A 12,634-nucleotide genomic window follows, 5' to 3' on the forward strand; every position below is an offset into this window, starting at 1 on the left:
TTCAGAATGGCTGACATCCATCTTCGATCTCTTGCATTTACACTTCCAAAAACCCTATCTCTGTCGCTTACATAGGTGCCCCATCCGAAACATGTGTCCCAAACTCATTTGTTTACATTCCCAGCTCACTCAAACACATTTGTAGGCCATGCAGCAACGGAAAGTTTTTCACCGGCAGCCATCTGTATTGTGAAACCAATCAATCATGCCATTTGTATAGCGCACTACTCACCCGGGAGGGTCTCAAGGCGCTTGGGGGGAGGGGTATGCTACTGCTCGAACAGCCAGGTCTTGAGTTGTTTCCTGAAGGCGAGATGGTCCTGGGTCAGCCGAAGGTGGATGGGGAGGGAGTTCCAAGTCTTGGCAGCCAGGTAAGAGAAGGATCTTCCTCCGGCGGTGGCTCTTCGGATGCGTGGTACGGCTGCGAGGGCGAGGCTGGTGGACCGTAGCTGGCGGGTGGGCGTGTAGAAGGTCAGGCGGTCGTTGAGGTACTTGGGGCCCAGGTCGTGGAGAGACTTGTGTGCGTGGGTGAGGAGCCGGAACGCGATCCTCTTGTTGATGGGGAGCCAGTGCAGGTTCCTCAGGTGGCTGGAGATGTGGCTGCGTCGGGGGACATCCAGGATGAGTCGGGCGGAGGCGTTCTGGATGCGCTGGAGTCTTTTCTGTAGCTTGGCTGTGGTTCCGGCGTAGAGGGCGTTTCCGTAGTCCAGTCGGCTGGTGACGAGTGCCTGGGTGACAGTCTTCCTGGTCTCGGTCGGGATCCAGCGGAAGATCTTGCGAAGCATACGCAGGGTGTTGAAGCACGATGAGGAGACGGCGTTGACTTGTCTGGTCATCGAGAGGGAGGGGTCCAGGATGAAGCCCAGGTTGCGTGCGTGGTCGGTTGGCTTGGGTGCGGTGCCCAGGGCTGGGGGCCACCAGGAGTCGTCCCAGGCGGAGGGCGAAGATCCCAGGATGAGGACTTCCGTCTTGTCCGAGTTCAGTTTCAGGCGGCTGTCCTTCATCCACTCGGCGACGTCTTTCATCCCTTCGTGTAGGCAGGTTCTGGCGGTGTCGGGGTCTCTGGTGAGGGAGAGGATCAGCTGGGTGTCGTCGGCGTAAGAGATGATGTTGAGGTTGTGCTGGCGTGCGATGGCTGCGAGAGGTTTCATGTAGATGTTGAAGAGGGTGGGGCTGAGTGAAGATCCTTGCGGGACGCCGCAGATGACTTCGGTGGCCTCGGAGCGAAACGGGGGGAGGCGGACTCTTTGTGTTCTTCCGGCGAGGAACGAGATGATCCACTCCAGTGCCTTCTCTTGGATACCGATGTTGCTGAGGCGCTGGACTAGGGTGCGGTGGCAGACCGTGTCGAACGCAGCGGAGAGGTCCAGGAGGATGAGGGCCACTGTTTCCCCCTTGTCGAGCAGGGTCCGGATGTCGTCGGTGGCTGCGATGAGGGCGGTCTCGGTGCTGTGGTTGGCTCTGAAGCCGGACTGCAAGGGGTCGAGGGATCCGTTCGTCTCGAGGAAGGCGGTCAGCTGTCTGTTGACGATCTTCTCGATGACTTTAGCAGGAAAAGGGAGGAGCGAGATGGGGCGGAAGTTTTTGAGACTGGTGGGGTCCGCTGTAGGTTTCTTCAGGAGGGCGCTGATCTCGGCGTGCTTCCAGCTCTCCGGGAAGGTGGCGGTGTTGAAGGAGGCGTTGATGATGTTCCGGAGTTGGGGTGCGATGGTGGAGTCGGCCTTGTTGAAGACGTGGTGTGGGCAGGGGTCGGTCGGTGATCCGGAGTGGATGGTGTTCATCGTGCGGGCTGTGTCTTCGGTGGTCACCGTGGTCCAGGTGCGAAGGGTGGCGGTGGGGGGCGTTGGTTCGACGGTTGGGTGCGTGGGTGGGGCGCCGAAGCTGTTGTGGATGTCGGCGATCTTGCGGTGGAAGAACGAGGCGAGGGAGTCGCAGAGGTCTTGTGACGGAGTGATGTCGTTGGTGCCGGTGCTGGGGTTGGAGAACTCCTTGACGATAGTGAAGAGCTCTTTGCTGTCGTGGGCGTTGTTGTCCAGTCGTTCCTTCAGGGATTTCTTCTTGGTGGTGCGGATGAGCTGGTGGTGCTTGCGGGTAGCGTGTTTGAGGGCGGTCATGTTGTCGGTGGTCCGGTCGAGGAGCCAGGCTTTCTCGAGGGTGCGGCAGGTCTTCTTGGAGTCCTTGAGGTCGTCGGTGAACCAGGATGCCTTCTTGCTTCTGGGTCTGCTGGGAGGGTTCTTTAGTGGCGCGAGGTCGTCGGCGCAGGCGGTCAGCCACTGTGTGAAGTTGCGGGCTGCTTCGTTGGGGTCCGTTGTGTTGGCGGGTGGGCTCTGGCTGAGGGAGGTGGTGAGCTGGTCTGCGGTGATCTTGCTCCAATTCCTGTGAGGTACCTGTTGCGGGTGGTGGTGGGTCGTGGATCTTTTGATGCTGAAGTGGACGCAGCTGTGGTCGGTCCAGTGGAGTCCGGTGGCGTGGCTGAAGGTGATGTACTTTCTGGAAGAGAAGACGGGATCAAGCGTGTGCCCGGCGTAGTGGGTGGGAGTGTTGACCAGTTGCTTGAGTCCGAGGTTGGCGAGGTTTTCCAGCAGGGCGGTGGTGTTGCGGTCCTTGTTCTCCAGGTGGAAGTTGAGGTCCCCGAGGAGGATGTAGTCGGTGGAGGGGAGGGCGTGCGGGCTGATGAAGTCTGTGATGTCATCGCTGAATTGTGTGCGTGGTCCCGGGGGTCTGTAGACGAGGGTGCCTCTGAGGGTCGTCTTAGGGTCGGTGTGAATCTGGAAGTGGAGATGTTCGGCTGCGGCGAAGGAGTCGTTGGCGTCGGTCGTGATTCGGATGGTGTTCCTGTGGACGATGGCGATGCCACCTCCGGTCTGGTTGATGCGGCCCCTCCTGATGATCTTGTACCCGTCCGGGATGGCGATGGCGATGTCGGGTGCAGAGGAAAAAAACACACTCCTTCACCCCAAGATCTCAGGGCCAGATGTACGACCCGTTTTTGCATGCGCAAACAGGTTTTCAACCCGTTTGCGCATGCAAAAACCTACAGGGCCATGTACAATTCCTAAATAGCGAGTCACAATTTATTTGCAACTCGCTATTTAGGAATTGCGAGTCGCAATTAGGAAAGGGGTGTTCCCTTCCTAAATGCATCCGCAAATCAATGTACAAATGTTTTGTGACCGCAATTGCGGTTGCAAAACACTAGCAAATGACCACCCTCTTCAAGAGGGTGGTAATGCAGTCGCAATTTCGAAGGGGTCCCCCGGAGAAACAGAGGGCAGGAATAACATGAGGATTGAATCAGTGGGCAGAGTTAGTGATGTGGCCAGGATGTTCAAAACATCCTAATATTTAGTATTTGTTTAGCATTTCACTGTCCAGTTACAGCTTATTATGTTATTTACTTCAACCAATAATTACACATGATTATTTAACGATTAATATGAGTTATTGACATTAAAATAAATTCACAAAGTGGGATGTTTCTAATCACAGAATGTCCCAAATATACTTAAAAGTGGAAGCACAAGCCATTTGTTTCCGAGCCATGGAGTTTCTGTCATCAGCAATATACACAGAGACAACCAATTTTATGTGTGTAAATCACTGTATAGGAAATGTTACATCAGGCAAAGGACTACAAGATGTAGGAGTGGCATGACAACCATACTAGTAGGCAGTATAGTTAAATAGTGATTGATCTGGAGAAACACAAACTCAGAATTTAAAACTTAATACCATGATTGGGGGTTCTCTTTAATAATCAGATTTCTATCCAAATGAACACTTTTTGCAATATTAGGATAATCAAAGGCTTAGGGAAAAAAACATAGTGCTTTAGTTTATGCATTGCAGTTTGTATGCATCTCTTAGATGAAAGTTAATAGCTCACTGTTCTTAGTTAGGATTTTAACTTATAAACTGCAAGTAACAAAAGGATCTCACTGACAAAAGCAGTAACCCAATGTCCTATTTACATTATGTGCACTTTGTGATGGGCATGGTACATCTTCTTTGCAGCTGGCACGTTAACCCTCTGCACTATCGTTCCATGAGTCAAAACTTCACTAGACGAAACTCTGATCTCGCTCTAGGAAGAAGTTTATAACTGGAGTTATCATGACATTTGTATTATTGCCGAAAATTGCTGGAGACCAGGAAGGAGGCAGCAAGTGCTTTTAAAACCATAATCTACAACATTCTCACACAAAGTCAGTGCCCGTTGCGGTCACACCGGTCGCACCGCCCTAGAGCCAGCTTTTCTCAGGGGTCCTGTGACCTCAGTGACAGAGTCACTGTTGATCCAGGGTCTGCTACTTTGTAGGCCTGCCCGCAAGACTGGAGATGAACTTCAGTATGGATTGTGGTGGGCAAGCCTTCAAGGTGAACCCACATTAGCCACTGCTAGGGTCCACCTGCTGTTGTTAAGACACCAGGGCTTCTCTGGTTTTGCAGGGCCTTCTAAGTTCTAACATGGAAATGTGCTCCCTCTGGAGAGTGGTATGGGGGACTGGTCAAGAAGGCTGAGCCTGGTTCCCCAGTTCTAAATTCGGCAGCTCTGACCACAGTGCTACATCCGCTCCCTCACTGAACACGATACTGCCCCACTGAGAGAAATTCATACTTCCTTCAACTACAATCCAATTTGACCTGCTATAAACAACTGGATGCGACTCAATTCAAATTACGCACTAGGCAAGAACAATATGCTGCCTAAAGAAAAATGTAACAACATCCTGGAAAAAGCAAACAGAAACACTCACAGGGAATGAAAGATTAAATAAAGCATGTGAAATGTAAGCAGGAACAAAATGGTGAACTTAACGCTTTTACAGTCTTTATTTAGAAATCAACAAGTATTTTTGCCTGAAAAGTTAAGGACATAACTACAGGGCCCAGAAAGGATCCATTTCAATGTCCACTGCTTATATGTTTCAAAACGTAAGCAGTATGGTTTAAAAAGACCACAAAGCCGCCGTACCCATTTTGTTTTCCAATCCACCCATCAACCAGGTATTGCAGTACCTCCAGGTTTGGTTCACCTCCCCACCGGGGGAAAACAATGGTGTTCAAAGAAAGACAAAAAAACAAAAGTAGCGCTTCACTGGCAAACTCTATAAAGTGACACTAATGTGTTTGAGTTTGAATAAAACCAGTCTGGCCACTTTAAGAACACTCTGTCTTGCTTTATTTAGTTATTTATTTTTCATATTTTGAAACTTTTATTACTGAGGCTGCACTTTGGAATAGAAAAATGTAAAAAACGGCATTTCCAGCAAAAGTGGTTTTCTTTTTGCATCCATTTCACAGGGGAACAAATGAACGACAGGAAGAAAGAGAGGGTGAGAACCATTTTTGTCCCTGTGCCTGCTTGTTGTCCTTGACTGTCCCTGTGCCTGCTTGTTCCTCATTGTTTCATTTTTCTGCCGTTTCTCGCTCTCTCTTGTGTGCCCTGTAAGTTCCTGCACCATCGTCCACCGTTGTTCCCTGCCCCACCCCGCTCCCTGCCGCTGCTCCCCCGCGGCCCCACCCCCGCTCCCTCCAGCATCCCCGCACGCTCCCCCCCACTCGCCACCCCGCTCCCGCCTCCCAGCTGCTCCTCCCTCGCCCCACCCCCCCACTCTACATTTATGGCAGAGTCCGCGCGTGCGCGCAGCGTGCGCGCAGCGTGCGCGCAGCGTGCACGCCGATTGTGCGCCGAAGGCGCGCCAAAGGCAAGCCCGTCTGCGCCTGGCCCGCGCCCAGCGCCAGGACCCCTGGCCCCCGACGGACCTACGACGCCGCCACCCTCATCGCACTCAAACCCGACCAACAAGAGCCTGCCACCGAGCCACCCCGAGACGCACCCACGGACCCTTCACCTGTCAAGCCTGCAAGTTCACCTGCCTCCGGACCTGCACCACAGCCACCAAGCCGAGCACCAACAACAGCCACCTCAAGTGCATCCTGCTCAACACCCGCTCCATCCACAGACACGCCATCGAACTTTGGAACCTGCTCGACACAACCTCACCAGACGTCGCCTTCCTCACAGAAACCTGGATGAACGCCTCCTCCGCACCCGACATCGCCATCGCCATCCCAGACGGATACAAGATCATCCGTAGAGACAGCGTCAACCAGACTGGAGGAGGCATCGCCATCGTACACAAGAACACCATCCGCATCACGACCGACTCCAACGACACCTTCGCCGCCGCCGAGCACCTCCACTTCCAGATACACACCGACCCAAAGACGACCCTCAGAGGCACCCCCGGGACCACGCACGCAATTCAGCGAAGACATCACAGACTTCATCAGCCCGCACGCCCTCCGCTCGGCTGACTACATCCTCCTAGGGGATCTCAACTTCCACCTGGAGAACAACAAGGACAGCAACACCGCCGCCCTGCTGGACAACCTCGCCAACCTCGGACTCAAGCAACTGGTCTACACCCCCACCCACTACGCCGGCCACACTCTTGACCCCGTCTTCTCATCCAGCAAGCACATCAGCTTCAGCCACTCCACCGGACTTCACTGGACCGACCACAGCTGCGTCCACTTCAGCTTCAGAAGAACCACGACCCACCACCACCCGCAACAGGTTCCTCACAGGAGCTGGAGCAAGATCACCGCCGAGCAGCTCACCACCTCCCTCAGCCAGAACCCACCCGCCAGCACAACGAACCCCAACGAAGCAGCCTGCAACCTCACGCAGTGGCTGACCGCCTGCGCCGACGACCTCGCGCCACTAAAGAACCCTCCCAGCAGACCCAGAAGCAAGAAAGCCTGCTGGTTCACGGACGAACTCAAGGACTCCAAGAAAAACTGCCGCACCCTCGAGAAAGCCTGGCTCCTCGAACAGACCACAGACAACATGACCGCCCTCAAACACGCCACCCGCAAGCACCACCAGCTTATCCGCACCACCAAGAAGAAATCACTGAAGGAACGACTGGACAACAACACCCACGACAGCAAGGAACTCTTCAGCATCGTCAAGGAGTTTTCCAACCCCAGCACCGGCAACAACGACATCACTCCTTCACAAGATCTCTGCGACTCTCTCGCCTCGTTCTTCCACCGCAAGATCGCCGACATCCACAGCAGCTTCAGCGCACCATCCACGCACCCAACCGTCGAAACAACGCCCCCCACCGCCACCCTCCGCACCTGGACCACGGTGACCACCAAAGACACAGCCCGCACGATGAACATCCTCCACTCCGTATCTCCAACCGACCCCTGCCCCCACCATGTCTTCAACAAGGCCGACTCCATCATCGCACCCCAACTCCGGGACGTCATCAACACCTCCTTCAACACCGCCACCTTCCCGGAGAGCTGGAAGCATGCCGAGCTCAACGCCCTACTGAAGAAACCAACAGCGGACCCCACCGACCTCAAGAACTTCCGCCCCATCTCGCTCCTCCCTTTTCCTGCCAAAGTCATCGAGAAGACCGTCAACAGTCAGCTTACAGCCTTCCTCGAGACGAACGGATCCCTCGACAACGGGGAAAAAGCGGCCCTCATCCTCCTGGACCTCTCTGCAGCGTTCGACACTGTATGCCACCGCACCCTAGTCCAACGCCTCAGCAACATCGGTATCCAAGAGAAGGCACGGGAGTGGATCATCTCTTTCCTCGCCGGAAGAACGCAGAGAGTCCACCTCCCCCGTTTCGATCCGATGCCACCGAAGTCATCTGCGGCGTACCGCAAGGATCATCACTCAGCCCCACCCTCTTCAACATCTACTTGAGACCTCTTGCAGCCATCGCACGCCAACACAACCTCAACATCATCTCCTACGCCGACGACACCCAACTGATCCTCTCCCTCACCAGAGACCCCGCCACCGCCAGAACGAGCCTACACGAAGGGATGAAAGATGTCGCCGAGTGGATGAAGAACAGCCGCCTGAAACTGAACGCAGACAAGACGGAAGTCCTCATCCTGGGACCATCGGCCTCCGCCTGGGACGACTCCTGGTGGCCCCCCGCCCTGGGCACCACTCCCAAGCCAACAGACCACGCGCGCAACCTGGGCTTCATCCTGGACTCCTCCCTCTCGATGACCAGACAAGTCAACGGCGTCTCCTCATCATGCTTCAACACCCTACGCATGCTCCGCAAGATCTTCCGATGGATCCCGACCGAAACCAGGAAGACAGTCACCCAGGCACTCGTCACCAGCCGACTGGACTACGGAAACACCCTCTACGCCGGAACCACAGCCAAGCTACAGAAAAGACTCCAATGCATCCAGAACGCCTCCGCCCGACTCATCCTGGACATCCCCCGACGCAGCCACATCTCCAGCCACCTGAGGGACCTGCACTGGCTCCCCGTCAGCAAGAGGATCACGTTCAGGCTCCTCACCCACGCACACAAGTCTCTCCACGACCTGGGCCCCAAGTACCTTAACGACCGCCTAACCTTCTACACGCCCACCCGCCAGCTACGTTCTACAAGCCTCACCCTCACCGCCGTACCACGCATCCGAAGAGCCACCGCCAGAGGTAGATCCTTCTCCTACCTGGAGGCAAAGACATGGAACTCCCTCCCCATCCATCTCCAGCTGACCCAGGACCATCTCGCCTTCAGGAGACAACTCAAGACCTGGCTGTCCGAGCAATAGCGGACCCCTTCCCCCAAGCGCCTTGAGACCCTGCCGGGTGAGTAGTGCGCTATATAAATGTTATGATTGATTGATTGTGTTCCAGCGCTCCAACAGAAATTCTTTATAAATGACGTCACAATCTACTACCACATTTACCAATTAAAACCAGGACCATAAGAAACAACAGAGTAGCTGAAACAAGAGGCGAATGGATCTGATATGTTGTTATTAAACTCTTTTCAATAAACAAGACCAGCTTGTCATTTTAAAAGTTTATTTTAAAATTCTCAAAATTGCGTAAACGTTATTAGTTCTTTATTAATATCAACATTTAATTTTAATAAGTAAGCTTTATTGGATTTTAATCATTGGCTCAAAATCTGACAGTTCAACATTGTATGAAATAATGAATTTTAAAGAAAACATAGTCCTAAATTCTAAGTTAGCTTTCTGACCTGAAAAGGAAAATAATGAACAAACAGTTGAATGCTTACAAGTCCATGGAAAATTGAACAGCACTTCGCCCTCAGGAAATAGTCAGCCCGATCCCTTCAAGAGGCCAATTTTTATATCCTATTTGCTTGCTAATCTAACTAAAATGTAATTCTTTCTAAAAGTTCAGCACTCTGATTGGTTGCTGTCTGTCAGACCACCAAAATCACCACGTCCAGGGTGTAAGCGTCACCATACTATTGTTCATTGACATAGAGTGACATCAGCTTCCGAGTGTCTTTGTAACAATTTAAAAAGTTGCTTCTCTGACTTCCACCAGAGGTCGGCAAAAATCGTCCCTGCCATTCCTCGGCCTTGAGAAAAGAACATCCAGAGCAGTTCATGAATAAGTCTCTTTTGTTAGAGCCACAGTCTTTTTCAAAGGTTGTGCAAAAGCAAAATTCCATGGAAAGTTTCCAAGATGACTGCACTTGGCTCCAACTCTGCTCACGTACAGGCCGACCAGCTTTTCTTCAGAATCAGAACTAAGACTAGGCCTCAAACCACATTCAGGCTAATAATTAAACAAACACAAAAAGAGTGATTAATTCAGGTAAAACAAACCCTTCTGTTACCCATGTGGAAAGGTCAGCCCATAACGCACCTGATGCCCAGGCTGCTGGCGCAGGACGCCTCTTAGTTCCCATCTTGAACAATTACCAAATAAAGAGACGGGCGCTGGAAGCAGGAAAACAAGAACAGAGTTTTATTTCTCATGAGGAGAGCCTGTCATTTCGGACACTCGCATAGTGTCTTCAGGAGGTGCTCTCTCTTGGTGCCCTCCACAACCCACACACACGTTTCTCTGAGGCTTCGTCTTTTATACACATGTTTATGATGCACAAACATTCCTTATTACAATAAAGACGCTTTCAAGTAGGAAAAGGCATGCTTGGAATCCCAGCTTCAGGCCTATTCCCATACCAGTCGCTCAGATGTCATCCTCCCCTCCTGAATGTAACAAGAGATTGTGATCTCTCAGCCGGACATTTCTACAGGACACGAGGGCAGGAGGGGATGATCAGATCAAAGGTTGGGCAGGCGATAAGATCGGGGACTTCGGCTGGTGTATCACGGTTTTGTTATGCTGGGCAGGAAAAGGGGGGGGTGTACATCCACGAGGCTTGGTCTTAGGACTTGGGACCGGGTCGAAAGGCCAAGTGCAGTTGGGGGGGGGCTCGTCAGCTGAGGGGAAGGGTGTTCTTGGGAGGAAATGGGGGGTGTGGGTCAAGCAGGAGGGTTAATTCTAGGGCAGGGTCACGCAGAGGGAGAGGGTCTTATGGCCGATGCATGAGCAGTGCGCGCGGGGAGGGGTGCCGGGAACAAACGGGCAGAGAGGCCATGGTGCCTAAAATGGCTGTCGTGTACGTGTGTGCATGGGTCTATGCTGGCGGGATAACACAGTCAGTGTTTAGCGATATCCGTTCTGCTTACAACAAGGGGTACAGTGAACACAAATGAACGCCGCTTATGTACATATACATTGCCATTTTCAACAGTCGCCGCTTTTTTACATAAGCTAGTTCATTTCTATACAGTCGATACGATTGGCGGAATACGGTACATATGATTTTACATTTGTTGGGTTATTCATACAAGTCTAGAGATCGGCATAATACTTAGTCGGGGTCAATCAAGAAAAAGGTTCCGACACATTATAGAATCAGGTTCTGACTTTCTCTCCGGTGACATCAACATACAGTAAAAAGTGCTCTGATACCTTCGGGTCTTGTCAGTGCTATAGGAGACTTTTGGAAAGCTAAATACATGAGTGACCGATGAAACATTTTTGAAAGAAATACAAAAATGGTTGAGGGAGGAATTCAGTTCGATACAAGCAATTAGTCAAGGGGTGGGCAGAAAGTTCAGGAAGGGGGGGGGTCTTCGTCACAGTGTCTTTTTAACAGCGAGCCATCACTGGTAGGCTCTGGTAGTCCGTCTTCTTTCGTTGGCGCTGTTGAGCACCGGCGGTGGAGCTATAGGTCCAGCTCGGATTCATCCTTACACGTTGCAGGGTGCGATCAGTCCTCTGCTGTTAGATCACAGTCCTGTTTCCTAACTGATCTTCTTAGGGGTGCCTCATGCTGGGCACCTGCGTGTCTTTCTTCTTCCGTGGCAAAACCTTATTCTATCTAAATGCTGCTCTTCTTTTCTGAGTCAAAAGTTATGCAAAAAGGGTGATGTTGTTGAATAATCAAGGGAAGAGAGGGCGGAGTGGGATCAGATCTTTGAACACACCAAGGGACCAAAGGAGCAAAGGACGACGAGCAGGCAGGCCCATCAGTTGGGCTCAAAAGGGACGGGGACTTCAGGCACGAGTGGGTCAGCAAATCGAGGGCTTCAAGGCAGCCCTTCATTCCTTTATCTGCCGAGTTTGAGAGTGGTGCCTCGTCCAGTGTCTCGTTGCTCTGCGACTCCACCTTTGGTTGCGGTCACACGTGCTTCATGATCTGTGGCCAGGCTGTGCGTCACATCCAGCTCCTCTCCTCCGGTGATTGTATCTTTGAATGGGTACAAAACAAGTTTTAGAAAAACTGGCAGGAGAAGACATTTATACATCTCAATTCCGTCCCCAATCCTAAGTGGGTGGGGGATAGGTTCATCGGTCACAGTCAGAAGTCATCACTTATGGAGGGTAGGAGGGCATTTCCACTGAATTCGTAAGCCTATTTGGTGTTCATTCGTGACGTACGTGGAGAGAAATCGGACTCCTATCGACAGTGTATTATATCAAACTCGAAATCGAGTCCTTAGGTAGAGACTCGACCTTTTTTCTTTTTAACCCAAGTACTGACAATCTTAAATTTCCCTTCAGGGTCGGCAAACTCTTGCAAGCAGGGGGGGGTTATCATCATGAGAGGGGGGCAGAGGTTAAACATGCTTTCCTTGGGGAGCGACGGTTAATCAAGGTCATCAGTTACGCTTCGGGGATAGCTGATATGGAGCTGGGGTCAATCGGGAGAAGCGAGGACGCTTTGGACAGGGAGCTAGGGTCAATCGGGCGAGCAGGAGGCTTTGGACAGGGAGCTAGGGTCAATCGGGCGAGCAGGAGGACGCTTTGGACATCCGCACTTAAGTGCAGAGGGGTGAGGCAATCTGGGCATTGGGGATTGCATTTCTAATGAACTGAAAAACAGAAGACCATTGACGTTATAGTCCCCCTATAAAAAGGCCAGATTAGGGGACATCAGTCGTCTTACCTGTCCTTTCTTTCATTACCAACTCGGGTTCTATCGTTTTGCAGAAAGGAGAGGTAGTAATATGGCAAGTTACAATCGTTTTAGTTCCTGTCAATTTTGCCGAACACCTTTGTGTTCGAAGAGACCCAATTAGGTTTGTGCCGGTGAGGCACAACGTTACCACACAAGGGAGGAGGGAACAGGGGGACCCTCAGAGAGAGAGAGTCGTCCGCACTCTAAACGAACCACTCGGTACACGTATGACATGGAGAGAGAGAAAGAGAGAGAGAGAGAGAGAGAGAGAGGGAGAGAGAGAGAGAGAGAGAGAAACGTGTACAATAATGGGCCATTCAGTGCGCACACAA

This window comes from Lissotriton helveticus, chromosome 8 (genome assembly GCF_964261635.1).
Source record: "Lissotriton helveticus chromosome 8, aLisHel1.1, whole genome shotgun sequence".
Taxonomy (NCBI): Eukaryota; Metazoa; Chordata; class Amphibia; order Caudata; family Salamandridae; genus Lissotriton; species Lissotriton helveticus.